This window comes from Chenopodium album, chromosome 9, assembly GCF_948465745.1.
Source record: "Chenopodium album chromosome 9, dcCheAlbu1.1, whole genome shotgun sequence".
Taxonomy (NCBI): domain Eukaryota; kingdom Viridiplantae; phylum Streptophyta; class Magnoliopsida; order Caryophyllales; family Amaranthaceae; genus Chenopodium; species Chenopodium album.
The window spans coordinates 50,207,833-50,227,126 of record NC_137842.1 but is presented as its reverse complement, the minus strand read 5'-3'; the positions used below and the strand labels follow the sequence as shown (position 1 = coordinate 50,227,126).

At 37.3% G+C, this 19,294-nt stretch overlaps 1 pseudogene across 1 annotated transcript; it reads left to right on the top strand.

The window, feature by feature from the left end:
- Window positions 1–866: 866 nt before the first annotated feature.
- On the top strand, window positions 867–8,550 carry LOC145559834 (DNA-directed RNA polymerase V subunit 7 pseudogene; annotated as a pseudogene). The gene is made up of 2 exons (XR_014092984.1): window positions 867–1,056; window positions 7,721–8,550. The product of XR_014092984.1 is annotated as a DNA-directed RNA polymerase V subunit 7 pseudogene (transcript).
- The last annotated feature ends 10,744 nt before the right edge of the window (window positions 8,551–19,294 follow it).

The window sequence follows — 19,294 nt, the reverse complement described above, 5'->3', positions numbered from 1 at the left end:
TTTCCACTCCAAACTTTGAAAAAGAATTAACATTATTATGTGAATGACAGTATACTATATATAAATGCACATTTTTCAAAATGGAAATGAACATTTATTAAAATGAAAATGAACATTTGTCCAAAATAAAAAAAATCACTATGAACTAATTATTAATACTACTATTTCCTTCGCTATGTAAAAAAAAATTGAAGAATGTACTGGTTTAATTTACTAGTTTTTGAACAAAAAATACTAAAACAATAGTATGATACTTACAATAATACATTTACCAATGTTGATGTTTCGATTATGTTTCTAAAATACAATCGCAACAAAAAAAATTTAATAAAACTATACTTTTTTTGTTCCAAATTTGAACAAATAATTTATTCTTTTAAACTTTGTCTTGTTTTGTTGAATTTCATAGTGATAGAAAGATTTCTTGTGATAATTTGTGATAATATTGTAATAATTTTGCCATTAAAGTTTTTGATGAGAGAGAAAATGGAAGAGAAATGATGTAAAGAGAGAATGGGTGAGGAGAGAAAATGTGCAGAGAAATTGAAATGAATAAATGAAAATAGTGACTTATTTTTTTTTTTTGAAAAAAAAGTACTGTAGTAGTTGTTGTGTAGTGGGTTTTATGTGCATCGTTTAGGAGGGGGTGTAGGTATAGGTGCCTAGTCTTGGGTCTAGGGATAAACTACTAGTGTAATCGGTTATAACATGAATGGTGTAGATTTTGGGTCATTAAATAAACCATGTTTGTTGAAAAAATCAACTAAATTACCCTTATATGTAATTATGTTTAGTAAGATCGTGTACGACCCCGACACATTTATGACGGATGTGACCCAATTTAACCATTTAGCAATCCACTTTATTAATGGGGCTCTAAGATCTAACAGGAACCCATAGAATTGCTCTATCAAAGACAATAAAGAAGGGGAAAAATCGGATGAACGCGGTCTGATAGCCCTGCCTACTTGCCAAGTGCCTCATCTTCTTGCTCCCTTCTCTCTCTCAGTTCTCCATTGAAGCGCTCCAAACAACACATTTCACGCTCTCCATTAGGTAAGTTGTTGTTTGTTTTAGTAATCATCATATCAATTTCACAATTTAGGGCTCATCTTTGTTCTTATTTAACTTAATTGTTAATGCAGTAAGTGTAGGGTTCAAAAATCTCAGCTATAAGTTCTAAATACGAAGATTATTGATAAAATATAATGAATAATTCTCTCTGTATTTCTCATACCACATAAACGGCCACATACAAGTATATATAGAATAGGAAACTTGGAGGGCAAGACCAAATAACCTAAAAGATATGCACAATATATTCTAAGATATATATCCCAAATATTCACAATATTATCTTTCCTAATACCCCCCCTCAAGGTGGAGAGTACGGATCCTGGACGCCCAACTTGCGTAATAAAAACTGGAATTTAGATTTTCCCAAAACTTTTGTAAAAATGTCAGCCAACTGAACCGTCGTAGGAACATACGAGGGTATTATCGTCCCATCTGTAATCGCATCACGAACAAAGTGACAATCTGAATCAATATGCTTTGTTCGTTCATGAAACACTGGATTTTGCGCAATATATAACGCAGACTGACTATCACAATAAAGATGCATCCCATTCTCATGTAGAACACCTAAATCACCAAGTAATCCCTTCAACCACTTTAATTCACAAGTTGTTGCATTCATACAACGATATTCGGCTTCCGATGAAGAAAGGGCCATAGTAGGCTGCTTCTTGGTTTTCCATGACACTAGAGACAAACCAAGAAGCACAAACCAACCACTCAAGGACCGTCTAGAGAGAGAACAACCTGCCTAATCTGAATCACACCAACCTTCCAACTGTAAAGCACTATCAGATCTCAATAAAATGCCCTGTCCCGGACTCTTCTTCAAATATCTAACAACTCGCAGAGCTGCTTCCCAATGGTCAATCCTGGGTTTTTGCATAAACTGTGATAAAATGTGTACAGAATATGCTAAATCGGGTCTCGTAACAGACAAATAAATCAGACGACCTATGAGGCGACGATATTTCTCAATATCATGAAAATACTCTCCCTGAGATAAAGCTAACTTGTGATTTTGTTCCATAAGGAACTCTGCAAGTTTAGCATCAAGCAAACCAGCTTCAGTAATAATATCCAGTGCATACTTCCTCTGACAAATAAAAATTCCCTGTTTATTCCGGGCTACCTCTATCCCCAGAAAATATTTCAACACTCCAAGATCTTTCATCTTGAAACAATCTCCCAGATACGATTTAAAATTGAGCATAGCATTTTTATCATTGCCTACAACAATTAAATCATCAACATATACTAACACATTAAGCTGCATTTTACCTTTTGTCAGAGTAAATAAAGAATAATCATAGTATGACTGTTTAAAGCCATAATTTTTCAAAGCTGTAGCAAGCTTTGCAAACCAGCATCGAGGAGCTTGTTTAAGCCCGTACAATGATTTCAGCATCCTGCAAACTTTGTCAGAATTGTCTTTCTCAAAACTAGGAGGGATTTTCATATATACCTCTTCTTCCAAATCACCATGAAGAAAAGCGTTATGAACGTCCATTTGATGAACTTCCCAATTTTTCACCGCCGCTACTGCAAGAAAAGTTCGAACAGTCACCATCTTCGCAACCAGAGCAAATGTCTCACTGTAGTCTAACCCTTCAACCTGATGATTACCGAAGATGACTAATCTTGCTTTTAATCTCTGCAAATTCCCATGCTCATCATATTTTTCTTTGTAAACCCATTTGCTTCCAAGTGCCTTTTTGCCCGGTGGAAGTTTCTCTAGCACCCAAGTGCCTTGCTCTTCTAGAGCTTGGATCTCATCCGCCATTACTTTCCTCCAACCCTCGTTTTTCATGGCCTCCCTGAAACTTTTGGGTTCATTTCCACCTGTAATAGCAGCAATATATGTTCTATGCTTCACAGAAAACCAGTGAGAATCAATAAAATGTGTTATAGGGTAAACAATACCTGAGGAAAGTAATGTTGCAGGTGAACGCTGAGATGATGTAGATGGACTTTTATTTCTTATTGTGTGTGTCACAATGTCACGGTGCTTCACATTCGGAAATTTCTGTCTCATGCCTTTACCCAAGGCTTCGGTCTCACTTGAGATGTTACTTTGATCACCCTGCTGCACAACATTCGGCTCACTTAGAGCTGTTTGCTCACTGTCGTTCTGCTGCCTAGCATGCTCTTCTGTGCTGCTGCACTCATCTGCCGCACCAGAGCACACGGAAGAGGGGCTGGAAGGCTCCTCCGCAGCCTGGTCGCGGCCTGTGGGCTCCTGCCGCAGCCCAGCCGTGTTTCCCCCTGCTGTCCCCGCAACACCATCAGCTCTCACACCTCCCTCATGCTCTATATCATTGCCCTCACCATTCACATTCTCTACCACACACCACTCATCATCACTCACACTCCCAACATCACAATTCCCAACATCACGAGTCAACGAGGCATTCATCAAATCTTTGTTCATACTAGAAGCAATGAACGGGAATTCACTCTCATTAAAAATCACATCCCTTGAAACAAAAATTTCCTGGGTCTCTAAGTAATAAACCTTCCACCCCTTTTTCCCGAAAGGATATCCTATAAATACACACTTTCGGCTTCGACTCGCAAACTTATCACCATTACTTTTTAGATTTTGCGCATAACATAAACACCCAAACACCCGAATATACTCATATGAAGGTGGTTTGCCAAATAACACATCACAAGAGGTTTTATAATCAAGCAATCGAGAAGGAGTTCTATTAATTAAATGACATGCCGCTTGCACACTCTCCCCCCAAAATTTTAAAGGTAAATTTGCTTGAAAACGTAAGGCTCTAGCAACATTCAAAATATGTTGATGTTTTCTCTCAACACGCCCATTTTGTTGAGGCGTGCCCACACATGAGGTCTCAAATAAATCCCATTGTCAAAAAAATACTCTTTCAAGGAATTGAATTCCGTACCATTATCACTACGGACCACTTTAATTTCTTGAGAAAATTGACGTCGAACAATCGCAACAAAATTAAGAAACATATACTCAACTTCCGTTTTATTTCTTAACAAATAAGTCCACACACCCCTAGAGTAATCATCTACTATAGTCAAAAAATAATGAGCACCACAAGAAGATGGAGTCTTGTAAGGCCCCCATAAATCTAAGTGAACAAGCTCAAAAATTCGGCTTGCTTTATTTTGAATCAAAGGGAAACTACTCCTATGTTGTTTTGCCCGAGGACACACATCACATGATTTAAATTTATTACTACCACGACTCACAAATGGAAGCTGTTGAAGTACTTTACCCGAAGGATGCCCCAATCGTTTATGCCACAGCTCTGTGGAATGATCCCCGTCTATCTTCATCGCCTTCACCATAGGAACACCCCGAAAATAATAAAGTCCATCTACTCGTTCACCTGCTCCAATCACGTTCCTCATTGTGAGGTCCTGTATAACACAAATTTTATTAGTAAATTGCATAATACAATTAGATTCGTCACTCAATTGAGTCACCGAAATTAAATTGCAATTTAATTGGGGTACATAAAGAACATTGTCGATTTTTAAACCCCCTTGCAATATCACCGATCAAATTTTTGATGCGTTAGCATTTTTTCCATCCGGCAATCCCACCGGACAATGGCTCACATTGGTCACATTGGTCAAAAGAGACAAATCACATGTCACATGATTCGAGGCCCCTGTATCTATTATCCAACCCAAATCATTTTTATCATGAAACTTGGATTTAATGGATGTCAAGTAGTCCAACAATTGTTGAACTTGAATCGAAGTCAGTACCGCAAGACCACCCATATCAACGTGTGCGGCCTTCACCAAATTCTGATCACCATCCATCAATGGAATCACAAATAATAGTCACTCACATGTGCTTTGAGAAAAAAAAAATTAAATGATGTTTGTCAACACTCACAATCTCTCAAGGTTATGCGTAATAATGAATATTACGTATAATTGCAATCTCTAGTAAATTATTGTTGGATCAAACCTAAGCTCTTGATACCATGATAAAATATAATGAATAATTCTCTCTGTATTTCTCATACCACATAAACGACCACATACAAGTATATATAGAATAGGAAACTTGGAGGGCAAGACCAAATAACCTAAAAGATATGCACAATATATTCTAAGATATATATCCCAAATATTCACAATATTATCTTTCCTAATAATTATGAATGATGATAACCAGCGATAATGTTGCTAGAAATTTTATAATTGAATCACAGTACATATCCCTAAAATTATGTAATATTTCGGGTGTTGTTTGATAATTGAATCAAATTTGGTTGCTATATTGATATACCGTTTGGTTTTGATATGCTATTTCGATAATGTTTCTTAATTTCTCTAAGTTTCTATAGTGAGATTGTTATTGTTATGATTTGAGCTCAAACTATTGTCATTATTGAACCAATGTTTATCTCAAGAAATGTGTTTTTTGTTATGTTATGTTGAATCCTTTTGAAAGAGTTTGAATATGATTTGCATGTTGATTTTTATTTCAAAGCTCGTTGCCTTTTAACCTCAATTTCGACATCCCGTTGCAAAACAGAATATTGGTTTACCAAATTCCATTCTAGACTTTGGCTATATGCCTATATGTGAATGCTGTTTGCGGATCTTATTAACCCGTTTGGAACTTTAATTATTTTTATCCAGGTTGAATTAGTTGATTTCAACTGAAAATACATATCTTCCTACATAAAGATTATCATTTATGTCAATGTTAACCCAATGCCTACCTAAGGTGGCAACGGTTCTAGTGGCAGTGTTTTAGGCGGGGTTAGGGGGTGACCGGTGAGGAGTACACACATACCTCAGTTATTTGTGCAATAACAGAGATTTTAGTTTATTTATCAATTTGATTTGGAATGCAACAATTTGCTGCTGCATAATGGATTATAACCAATACAATTAGAGTAGTCCTCTTTATTGTGAATTTTGTGATCTATTATAATATGGAGTTAATCGATGGAAAATTTGTGGGAAACTACCTTATATTAAAATGTTTTTTTGAAGAATATATTAAAATGTTGTATTAAAATGCCTTATAAAGCATAAATTTATCAGATTTGCAGAGTTTTACCATTTTCAGACGTTCACATTTTGTATTTTTCCCCTTTTTCCCCTCCATTTATATCCAAAATGTTCATCTTCCTTAGAATTTTTTCTTCTGTCTTTTCAATACCCTCATGTTCTCATGTCTCCTTAAATTACCCACCAAAACCTCTTTTTTCTCTCATTTCTTCTTGAAGAAGACCAAACCATAAAAAACACTTGTCCAAAATTTCATCCCCGGGATTGTGTGTGGGTTTCAAACTAATTGTTTTGCAAACCCTTATGAAATTATTGCTCATTTATGATGAAGTGAATAAGAATTGAATCTTCTTCAGGGTTTGATGTTCTTTTGAGTATATTGCGTTAGATAAGGATTGTCTCTTCTTCAGATTTTGATTAGGTGTCTGCCATAGACGAACCTTCAAAAGGTTTGTTTTTAAATTTTTATTTTTGTCATGTACTAAGCTGAGAGAAGAGAGAAAGAAGGTAAGGGATTGTTGTGGAGGAACTATAAGTAGAGGAATTCGCCATTATTTGAAGGGGAAGTGAGAATAAAAGGTGCAACTCGGTGCTTCTATTGTGAATTGTGATAGAAAATAGTAATCATCAACTTTTGTGCTATGGAAAGAAAAAGAAAGAAAAAAGGCACAAAAAAAAACAAAAAAAAAAGAAATTGAAAAGTCAACGTCAGGAAATAGTTGTAACTCCTGTAAAATGGGAAAAGGTACCTTGATGCAACATTTTATGCTTTATTAGGTAGTTTTTGACAACAAATTTTTATATAAGGTAGTTTTTAAAACCGATTGTATAAGGTATATATGATTAATTTCTACTAATTTTATAATATAATAACTTTAGGCTTTCATTGTGTTCCTCTGTAAATGTTGCCCAATAAAAGGAAGAATACACCTTTCTGGGTTGTATTTTCAGGTAATTAGTCTCTACATGTAGCTAGCTTCCAGATAGGCCCTAGCCTATAACTCAATAGATAACGTTTTTGCTGTCTTAAAGTTTAGGTGACTTTCGGAAGGAAAAAAAAACTCAAAAAGAAGTCAATAATGAATGAATGGGTAGTGAAGGAAGGAAGTGAGTATATGGGATTACGAAGTATGAACTTCTGTATATAATATCCTATACAAGGAACTTAAGTTCATTACAACCTAATAAACAATCTGAAGAACTATTGACATACAGCTGCTAACTTTGGACTTATCCTAATGATAAACTATGGTATATTGGTATAAATTACAGAACATGAAGTTATGGTTTTTTGTTGATGGGGTTTTTTTTCCCCTGCTCTTGTACTCTGAAACTTTTGAGGTTTTCATTTCCTTGTCAAGCTTGCATTCATATAATCTCAGTTTCCCTTTTATGGTATCAAAATGGCAGCTTAAAAATATGTACAAGTTGATGGTAAGCGTTGATGATGGGTGGTTTTATATTCTCTACAAGTTTAACTTAATTGAGGCAGATATATTATGTCCCTCCATTTTCTTATTTGAGTAGAAAGTTAATTCACAATTGTTGCTGATTGAGTATAAGTTTAACCAGATGACATTAGTTTCTGTAGTAACTTTTTCATCTCTTTGTGCTTATATAGAAATAATGTTCATCAAAGTACAACTGCCTTGGAATGTGATCATTCCTTGTAAGCATATGGATGTTAAAGGATTGATGCTGCAGAAGTCGGTCATATTTCAGTTGATGGAAGATTTTGCAGCCAAGAAGAAAACAAAGGAGCTTGCGGTCACAACTCTGGACAACATAGGAGAGGGAAGAGTCAGGCAGCAATCCGGGGATTTTCTTTTTCATGTTACCTTCAGCTGTCTCACTTTCAAGATTTTCCGTGGAGAGGTTTTAGAAGGAACTGTCCACAAGGTCTTGAGGCATGGAGTGTTCTTGAGATCTGGACGCATTGAGACAATATTTCTCTCTACTCAGAAGATGTCTGGCTATCAACATGTTCCTGGTGAAAATCATATGTTCATAAGTGAGAAGCAGTCGAAGATCGAGAAAGATGTGGTGGTGCGCTTTTGTGTCATCGGGACTAAGTGGGTGGATACTGAAAGGGAATTTCAGACTGTGGTTGGTTTGGAGGGAGACTTTCTTGGACCTGTCTGATCTTTTAACTTGTTGCATATTCTGCCTGATCTTGTGAATCCTAATATCTTGGTATTATGTTTGCAAACTTAATTTTTAACTGTAGTCGGATGTATATATTTGGTTCTTACACCATAAATAGTTTCTTGAATGTACTTGGTTTAAACCATTGATTTTGGAAGTATTAAGGTAATGCGCTGTGGATTGTTATTAAACCTGCCAATGGGCTGTATGTAAGCATCTTTCGAGAGCATGTGTAGAATTCAGCTTAGATTTGCTTACATATCTTCTTTTTATTGCTTAGTCTCGAAAGAGGTTTTTGTCTTTGAACTGCTATGCCTATCAGGGTCTCGGCAAGGAGCAGGTCTTTTGAATCACAATGCAGGAAGGAGTTTTAAAAACAGTTTCATGCAATATTTTTTTTGGTCTAGTCCTTGCAAAGTTGTGTAGGCAAGTACGACTATACTATACAGTGATATCAAATTCTCAATTCACAAATTCTCAAATATTTTTTTGGTCTTGCGATTATTATTAAATCAACGATCGAGGTGAAAATAATTCATATGTAATTCGGTTTGGATTTATTTTAAATTCAGGTTGGGTATTGGTTTGGGAAAATTTAAAAATATGGATTATGGTTTGCATTCTGTTTGGAATTTTAAAAACCAAAAATCGAATTACAAGCCGAAATTTCAATTTATTATATTAAGCCTATTGTAGAAACCCATTTGTGTCTCCCCAAAACCAAACCCGATGATGAATACTTTTCACGTCGAATCATAATCGAATGAAGTGAAACTGTGGAAAGTCTAGTGTTGCGGATAGTTTTAATTTCTTTTCTTTTCTCTCTGTTTTTGAAAACCTATTTTTAGAAAACAGTCAATCCAGTTTGGTTGGTTCATAGCAAGGGTCTAATAATGGTATAGTTGGATGGGGCTTGAAAAGAGCTTTCCAACGATATATTATAAGCCCAATTCCGATAAATAATGAGGAAGTTATGGCTAAATTACTAAACTGGGCCCGGTTTGAGCCTTATGTGCGGCCCAATGATCTAGAGGAGGGCCTAATATGGATTTATCATTCCTAATGCAATTAGGAATGGTTTTAGTCTTCTAGATTCTTATAGAAGGTTCTTTTCATTCCTAATTCAATTAGCATTGATAAATTGACTTTTGTTTACTTTTTAGAATTTTAATCAGAATAAAAGAGTGTTTTTGAGGAAAATACAATTTTATCCTCCTGTACGGTTAAATTTTATCTGAATTTAGAAAACGCGTAAAAAACTGATTAGCGCTTGCCGCTAGCGTTAGCGTCTGGGGCTAATGTCAGCGTCTGGCGCTAACTTCGTTTTTTTGCGTCAGAATTCTTGTTTATTTCTTCTATCTTTTGGATGATTTTCTCTATTAATAGCCTACTAAAAACTTCGTTTTCAATCATCTACAATCATCAATTCTCTAGTTCTCTCTAAGCTAAAGCTTTCTTTCTCACTTTTCCAACCCCTCCTACATACAAAATTCCGCATTCATAAGATCTAGAAATACCTAGCCAAGTTCGAAGTTGCCTTCGCCCTAGACGTGAAAGGTTTTAATTTTTGAGGGTTTGGTCCCAAATCTCTATTTCAATTATTATTTAATTTAATTGTTTGATTATTATTTTCCTTGAAGTTACTAACGCGTGTATTTTTTTATTAGAAAGAGATACGAGGCATCCAAGTAAGTACTTTAATGGTTTAATTGATATTATAATGTAGGAATCATGCTAGGTTGTTATTTTGTTTCCTAGTATCATGTTAGGATGTTTTTCTTAATTTGATGTTTAGGGTGACAACAATAAGTTCCTAGTATCATGTGTAGGGTAGCTTTAATATCAAGTATGATTAAAAGTATAATGCCTTTTGTATTCTTTCCTAATATTTATATTCATGTTAGTATCATGTTAGGATTAAACCTTTGATCTTTATTGCTTAGTGACATGTTAGGGTTTGTTATCAATCTTGTTAGTATCATGCCTAGGATCTTGCTATTATTATGCTTTAACATGATTACCATGATTATTTTTATAATTGTTATGATTATTTTTATTATTTATTATGATTATTATTATTTGTTAATATTATGTTGCTTGATATTTATTTATTTCTTGATCACACCTTTTATGCATGTTTAAAGGAAAAAGGTACTTGCAATCACGCTTATATAAGATAATTAATAATCTTATTTAGGGTTAATTTGATTATAATTCAAGTGATCGCCAATAATAGTTTATTTGTGCATTAATATTCAACCAACATAGATTAAACAGGTTTTGGGCTAACCTATTGATTGCATGTTAATCAAAAAGCGCACATGAATACGATCAGAATAAAGTAAAGACCTATTATTAGGGCAGGTTCAATCTCTTTTAGGTTGGATTTGTACCTTCATCCCCGAACTACCAGTCATGGTTCCAGACCTATTGGAGTTGACGATCTCTTAGATTGTTAAGGGGTGTAACCTTCACCCTGTGAACGGTTTACAAGTTCCTAAAACTTGTTGGTGACTCTTTTGCTCTATCTTCTTTCCCTTTGGACGCCACCGTACTTTAGTGTATGATCACAGTGGGGAACAAGCTAGGGATAATGCTTGAAATATTCCCTATAGTTTTTTGGCGACTCCACTGGGGAGGATTTCTATTTTAATTCTTGAGATTTATTTCGGCAATGATTTAGAATGAGTGGATGAGACTCGAAAAGTTCTAAGTATTTCATGTGCGTAATTTTGATTAACATTATTGTCATATGCATAAAAAAAGATCTCATTGGAAAGACCATCCGTAATGGGTTAAAACATAGGATTTTTACACATAGGAAATTTGAGGAATATCTTTCACAACTAGGATCAAAATAATGCTGCGCGAAACTGGAAAATTTTATCGAGCACAAAAAGCTGCCGAGGCATGTAGGAACTAGCGTTAGCGAACAAAGACTAGCGCCAAATTTTTGACGTTAGCGCAAGGCGACAACTTCTGTAGCCAGGCGCTAAAGCCAAAAAGTGGCGCTGGACTCTGTTTGCTGGCGCCAAGTTCTTCCAATACCGAGCAAGAAATATGCGTTCTAATTTTGACCAGTGTTAAGCACTGTTTGCTCGATCCTACTTCCTGATTGAGTTTTTCACACTTTTCTGAAACCCATATGTGTTCTACATATGGACATAACCCTCTGATAATTCATGCTCCATCTACCTGATTGAACGCTCTGAGCAACAAAGGGTACATCCGAGAATGTTGAATTCACCAAACCATGGAAGCTAGTTTTTCTAAACTCGCGGTGTTCCATCCACTCGCGCCAACCCTTCACGGTTAGGCTTCTGCGCGGTGCATCCGAACAATTAACCATGGACCCTCTATTGACTAACCCATATCCCGAACTTTAGAGAACTAGAGCCGTGGTTAGGTTGCAAACTCATTGCATCATGTTGTGCCTACTTGACTAATTGTGCATTATTTGTTGTGCATACTCTATGTGTTTTTCCTAACCGTTTGTTTGACTTGTGCTAAAATTAAATAAATTGATTTATGACTAAAAGAACTTTGCCTAACTAATTAATTAATCTGAGTAAATAAAGTTTAATATTTAATCATAGTTGACTTGGTACGACTTATCCATACCCTGTAGAGTAATAATACCGAAAACAGTTTCAGATCGACGCTCCAGCAATGGCGCCAAAATTTGAACTTTAGCGCCACTCTGTGGAGTGTAGCGCCTGGCGATAGTCCTGTCGTTTGGCTCTACACTACAAAGAGAGGCGCCAGTCCTGTCGTTTTGACGACAGTTCGGTTTATCGCTCGAGTCATCACTTTATGTCTAATTGAGCTGTTTTCTAGTCGATTAAGTTAATTTTTACTGGTAATTATACCTTGTCAAGTCATTAATCGAGTCTAAGCACTAAGTCCCATGGTATTACACAAGAGTCAAAGCATGTCACTTACACTCACTATATAAAGCACACACTAATGTACACTTTGACCATGTCCAAGGGAGTCTTGTATGTGCGTTTTTCCGTCATTTTTTTAGGGGGTAAGTCGGATATTAATCCTCCAAATATACAACTTGTTTTAACCCTATACTTAACTCCCAAAAATATATACCTTATTTTTGCTAAAAATATGCACCTATTTTTGCCTTTTCTCTTTCAAACCGTAAAGTCAAGGTCAATTTGAGTCAAATAATTAAAACGAAAATGGTTTAATTTACAGCGCGTGGTCAGCAAGGAAGGGCGTTTAATCAAAGACAACCTTTTTATCCAAGTCCAACTTTTCGACAAACCCATCGCTCGTAAGAGGAAAGCTAAGACAATAATGGAAACTCAAGAGGAAGTCAATGAGCTCAGGAACCAACTGATTACTGTGACTGAGGCGTTAAAGGTTCTAACCCTCAAGATTGATGATCCTGTGAAACAACAACAGATGGACCTCATGCAAGAGAGTCTGAGCAAACTGTCTAGTGACTAAAAGTTTCAAGGGATTAGCTCACAAGGGGTCTCGGTGGACAAGGATCTTCTTCCGCAGAAGTTCAATGCCAACGACATACCGAAATTCAAAGAAACCGACAACCCTTACTTTCATTTAAGAGCCTTCGAAACAATAATGAGTATTAAGGGTATCGACAAGAAGGTGTTTCCCTCTCTGTTCTCACTATCTTTCGAAACCGTTTGCCAACAATGGTTCTTTTCTCTTGAGAAAGAAAGAACCTTTACTTGGGAGTCCATAGTAAAGGCTTTCATTGATAGATACAAATGCAATATTCAAGTTGAGACTGATTATAGAGAACTTGAAATCCTCAAGCAAAAAGAGAATGAAGGTTTCACCACTTTCTTTAACAAATGGAGATAAACCTCAGCTAAGATGATTGAGGTGCCAAGCGAAAAAGAGTCCGTAAGGTTATTCATCAAAAACCTTCCAGAGAAGTACTCCAAGCATCTCAAATACCAGAATAATCTCCATACCTTCAAGGCCGTCTACGACATTGGAATTAATATTGAAGACGACCTGGCTAAGTTGAAAACTGCTAACAATAACTCCAACAGTGGATGGAAAGGCAAAAAGAACGACAATACTTCTTCTTCGAAAACCACCCACTGAAATAATGTTTGTACCTTTAACTTAAGTGAAGTCCTCGCTATGAATAATCAAGGACAAAAGAAACCATTTAGGAGGAACTTTACTCCTATTGGTATAAGTTATGACACCGCATTTAATCGATTAAATGCAAAAGGTCTTATAACTCGTATTGGACCATTTGAGGACCCACCAGTCGAGAAGAGGACGACTAATTGGAACCCCAATGCAATTGCAAGTATCACAGAGGTAGGGGCCATATTACCGAGAATTGTTGGAAGCTTAAAGTAGTTGTCCAAGACTTAATCGACAATAACAAGCTACCATTGCCTCCTGCCAGTAAGAAGCCAAGTATTGATAATGCGCCTCTCGCTCACTCCTTGGCCATCTCTGATGGGGAAAACGAGGTTGATCCCTCATCTCTCATCAAACCTGTCGAAGAAATCCATGCTATCGAAGAAGAGGAAGAGATCTTTTTTGATGCCGTGGATAACCTTCCAGAATTAGCAAGTAAAGAGGACATACAATTGCTTACACTGTCCATGTTAAAAGGATCAAGCTTGCTACATGAATCCCTCGAAGTTGTGAAGGAACTTCAAAAGAAGTATGACGAGGTTCCACCCTCGAAAAATAAACCTAGGAAAGAGTTCACACGCATGGGAATGACCTACGATGCGAAACACTTTCCTTTGCAGGTAATCGATAAACCCAAGAAGAGTAATAGACTCTACACTCCAATTGGGATTCCATATGCACAAAGGTTAAAAATGCTCTCCGAGAGTGGCGAGATCAAACCTCTCAAACCGAGACCATTTGAATCATTAAAAAGGACAGATAGATTTTATTGTAAATATCATCAATCAGGGGGTCACACAATTGAAAACTGTTTTAAATTCAAAGATTTAATTCAGAAGATGATTGCCGATAAAAGACTAGTCCAAGTCCCACAAGAAGAAAACGTAAATATTAATGGAGTTTGGGACAACGACAAAGAAGACGTTTACTTGAAAGACATGGTAGGACCTCCAACTTCGGTGTCGTATGCCATGGATGACTTCTGGGTTGAAGAAGATTCATCCATAGACGTCCTCACAAGATTTGGGAGAATGCAACCTCCTGTTTCAACACAACCTATGCCAACCACACAGCAAGTTCCCATACCAATCATAGAAGACAATGATATTGTCAAATAGTTCAAGAAAACCAAGGTTGAAATGAACGTATGGAAGCTTCTTGTAACATCTCGAGAGCATAGGTTGGCTGTAATGAATGCCTTAGATAAGATAATGATAGATTCTAACACCACTCCTGAGGGGTTGGCTAACTTCCTTACGAGTGATCTCCCTAGTCCTATCAACTTGATCACCTTTTCCGACAAGGATTTACCTCCAGAAGGTGACAAGCATTATAAGGCGTTAAACCTCACAGTGGTTTGCAAGAGAATGAACGTCCCTATGACTCTTGTACACAATGGATCGGCCATTAATGTCTGTCCACTTAGAACTGCGAGAATTCTAGGCATAAGGGATGAAGACCTAACCTCTTCAACGCAAGGAATAAGAGCTTACGACAACACTCGTCATCAAGCTCTTGGTAAAATTATCATGAACACAACAACGGGAGCAATAGAACACGCTACTACGTTCCAAGTAGTAGATATTAAGGATTCGTTCAATCTATTGTTGGGATGCCCTTGGCTTCATGACCTAAAGGATGTCCCTTCATCACTCCACCAACAGGTAAAGGCTATAGTTGGAGGAATTCCCATTACAATTGATGCTTCACCCATGAGGATTAAAGCTATAAAGAATCCAATAATTAATGTGGAGCACGATGAAGACGATGAAGATCTGTGGGGCTTTAATGAAGAGGTCTCCTTAATCAAGGAGGATGAAAGGACCCCTCTCTGCCCTGACCCCCACTCCAATATGATCGTGAACGCCATTCTAAAGAAGCAAGGACATTTTCCTGGGATGACCCTAGGAAAGAAAAAAGGAATAGCAAAACCGCTGGAATCACCTGGCCTCCCTAAATTAGACACTTTCGGACTTGGTTTCGAACCGACTCGGCAAGATCTCAAGCGAGCCCAGGAAAAGTCAAACGCACGTAGGGACGCTCTCATCCACAAGAAAGCAATCCCAATGGATCAGTATCCTCTTACCCTTAATGGACAATTTATAAAAGAAGGAGAGGACTAGCCATGTTACGAATTTCCTGAACCATTTGTCGTAAATGGCATAAGGCAACCGGGATTCGAGATTTCTTAGATTGCTACTTCATAGACGAAATCCCAACTCTTGTCCACAAGGAGAAAGCACCCCCATGCTTTGACTTTAATGTCATGGGACTACTATTCGGGCGAGAAAAAGATGAGCCAATATACAAAGAGGATAACTCCTCGCTCATCCAAACAGTCCTACAAAGCGAAAGCTTTGATCCCTCAAAGCTCATAACTCTGGCGGAAGGATCACTACAAGGGTGGCGCAAGACCGTCAAGGTGACTACTCCAGGAGGAAGGAAAATCTCTATCACAACGGGGAAAGGACCGATGTTCAAAGAGTCATCTGAGTTAGAGTAGAGTCTCTGCTTATAGAATCATCTAAGTCTTTAGTTGTAGCACCCCCTCCTTCTATCTCTTCCTCTAGGATAGTTAGTGATCAACTCCCTGAGGACATATCCCTCTTTGATGTAATGGTCTCGGAATTTAATAATATGTCTTCTTCTCCTTACTCCTTGTGTTCTTCTTTAACCCAAGATTATGAGCACTACTTAACTAACTATTAAAATGACAAAGAACTTATTAAATCAATGGAAAAACTTGAAAAGAAAACACCGATAATTGAAGAAACTGAGACAGTTGATATCTCAAATGATTCAACCAATAAAAGAGAAGTTAAAATCGTATTAACACTTAATGAACAAGAAAGAACCGATTAAATTAACTTACTTAAAGAATTCATCGATGTATTCGCTTGGGTCATATGAAGATATGCCAGGCATTAATAGAGAAATAGCTCAGCACACCATACCATTAATTCCAAGAATGAAACCCTTAAAACAAAAGTTACGTCGAATGAAACCCGACGTAGCTCCTAAAATAAAAGACGAAGTTCAAAAACAAATAACTGCAGGTTTTATCAAGGTATCTAAATACCCCGAATGGGTCGCCAACGTCGTCCCAGTTCCGAAAAAGGATGGAAGGGTAAGAATGTGTGTCGACTATCGAGATCTAAATAAGGCAAGTCCAAAGGACGACTTCCATTTACCACACATCGATATTCGAGTAGATAACACAGCAAATCATGCGCTCCTTTCATTCATGGATGGATACGCGGGCTATAATCAGATTCTCATGGCGGAAGAAGACATGGAGAAAACAACCTTCATAACACCATGGGGTACTTACTGCTACACGGTAATGCAATTCGAGTTGAAAAACGCGGGTGCTACTTACCAATGAGAAGCGACTGCCTTGCTCCATGATATGATGCATAAAGAAGTTGAAGTATACGTGGACGATATGATTGTAAAATCAAAAGATCACCCAGGCCATCAAATAGCCCTGAGAAAATTTTTCGAAAGGCTGAGAAAATACAACATGAGGCTAAATCCATCAAAGTGTGTTTTTGAATTCGCCTCAGGCAAGCTTTTGGGTTATGTCATAAGCTTTAGAGGAATAGAGATAGACCCAACCAAGATCAAGGCAATCATGTCAATGCCACCGCCCAAAACCGAGAAGCAAATTCGAGGATTTATTGGCCGGTTGCAATACATAAGCAGTTTCATATCAAAATTGACAAGAATATGTGAACTAATATTCAAAAAGCTTAAAAAGAATGTACCAATGATTTGGGATGACGAGTGTCAAAAAGCCTTTGAAAAGATCAAATCCATTCTCGCAAATCCTCCCGTATTAGCACCAGCACTTCCGGGAATACCTCTTAGACTGTACTTAACAGTCACCAAAGAGAGAATGGGAGCCATGCTAGCATAAGAAGTAGAAGGCAAAGAAAATGTGATCTACTACCTAAGCAAAAAGATGCTCGAGTATGAAGCACGCTATACACCACTTCGGAAATTGTGCCTCGCATTGGCGTGGGCCACAACCAAGTTAAGACATTACATGCTCGTGCATAAAGTCTTCGATGTTTCCCGACTAGATCCACTCAAGTATTTATTCGAGAAATCTACACTCAATGGGCGCATATCAAGATGGATAGTCAACTTAGCCCAGTTCGATGTAAGGTTCATGCCACAAAAAGCTATCAAAGGATCTGTGGTTTCGGATTTCCTAGCAGACTTTCCAATAGAAGACTCGACGCCAATACACGACAATGAATTTCCAGACAAACACTTGATGGTCACTGAAGATGATACTTGGACCTTGTACTTCGACAGAGCCTCAAACCAAAAGGGATGTGGCGTTGGAGTATTACTAGTATCACCTAAAGAAGAGCATGTTCCAATCTCCATAAAGCTTGATTTCGACGTTACCAACAACGCTGCTAAATACGAAGCATGCGTGGTAGGCCTTGAAACAGCTTTGGCATTGGGAGTGAAAAAGTTACGGATATTCGGAGACTCTTCATTGATCATAAATCAAATCTCCAAAAGGTGGAAAGTAAGGAGCGAAAGTCTAGCCCCTTACCAAACATATCTGGAAACCCTCACTAAACAGTTAGAGAAGGTTGAATACACATATCTACCTAGAGAAGAATATCAATTTGCTGATGCCTTAGCAAGACTAGCCTCAATGGTTAGGATTCCTACGGAGATCGAGCAAATGCCTCTTACAATAGAAAAAAGGCACAAATCGGCCTATATTCAAGCTATAGAAGATGATGAAGAAATCCAGGATGAAGAAGAAGAAGAAGAACCGTGGTATACGGATATACTCAACTATGTCACCAAAGGAGAATACCCTCCCCATGCTGATAAAAGAGCAAAACGAGCATTAAGACTCTTGGCTTCCCAATACGTACTCATAGACAACGAGCTACACAAAAGGGTACCTAAGGGTCGAGCTCTCTTATGTGTAGGAAAAAAGGATGCTCAAAGAGAAATGAGGATAGTCCACGAAGGAATTTGTGGAACTCACGTAAATGGAAAAATGTTAGTCTAAAAGATAATGCGAGAAGGATACTATTGGAATACAATGAATAGGGATTGCCATCAATATGTAAAAAGATGCCCTAAGTGCCAAATCTACGCTAATTTACAACATGTTCCTCCATCTTTGCTCTACACCTACACGTCGCCATGGCCATTTTCTACATGGGGAATTGACATCATCGGCAAAATCACTCCCCCATGAACAGGAGGTCACGAATACATCTTAGTGGCAATTGATTACTTCACAAAGTGGGTCGAAGCACAATCATACGCCAAACTCACTGCAAAACATGTAGCACTCTTTATCGAAAGAAATATTATTTGTCAAAATAGAGTCCAACATGAAATGATAAGTGACAATGGAACTCACTTTCAAGCCTAGTGCGAAGAATTGCTACAAAAATATGGTATTCAACATCATTATTATTCTCCTTATAGACCTTAGGAAAATGGAGTAGTCAAAGTAGCTAATAAAAATTTAAAGACTATCGTCGAGAAAATGACAGAAAATTACAAGGATTGGCCTGACAAACTTCACTTCGAATTGTGGGGTTATCGCACGTCAATTCGCACATCAACAGGAAATACACCATTTTCCTTGGTCTATGGAATGGATTCCGTACAACTTTTAGAGCTAGATATTCCATCTCTACGCATCGCATTAGAAAGAAAAACTCAACGAAGTTGAATGGACTAGGGCAAGATATCAGGAGCTAATTCTACTTGATGAAAAATGACTAGAAGCTCTACATCACCCTCAATGTTACCAAACACGTATGGCTAGGCATTTTAATAAGAAGGTCAAAACAAGAAACATCAAAGTAGGAGATTTGGTGTTAAAAGCATTAAGGAAAAATGTTTTAGATCC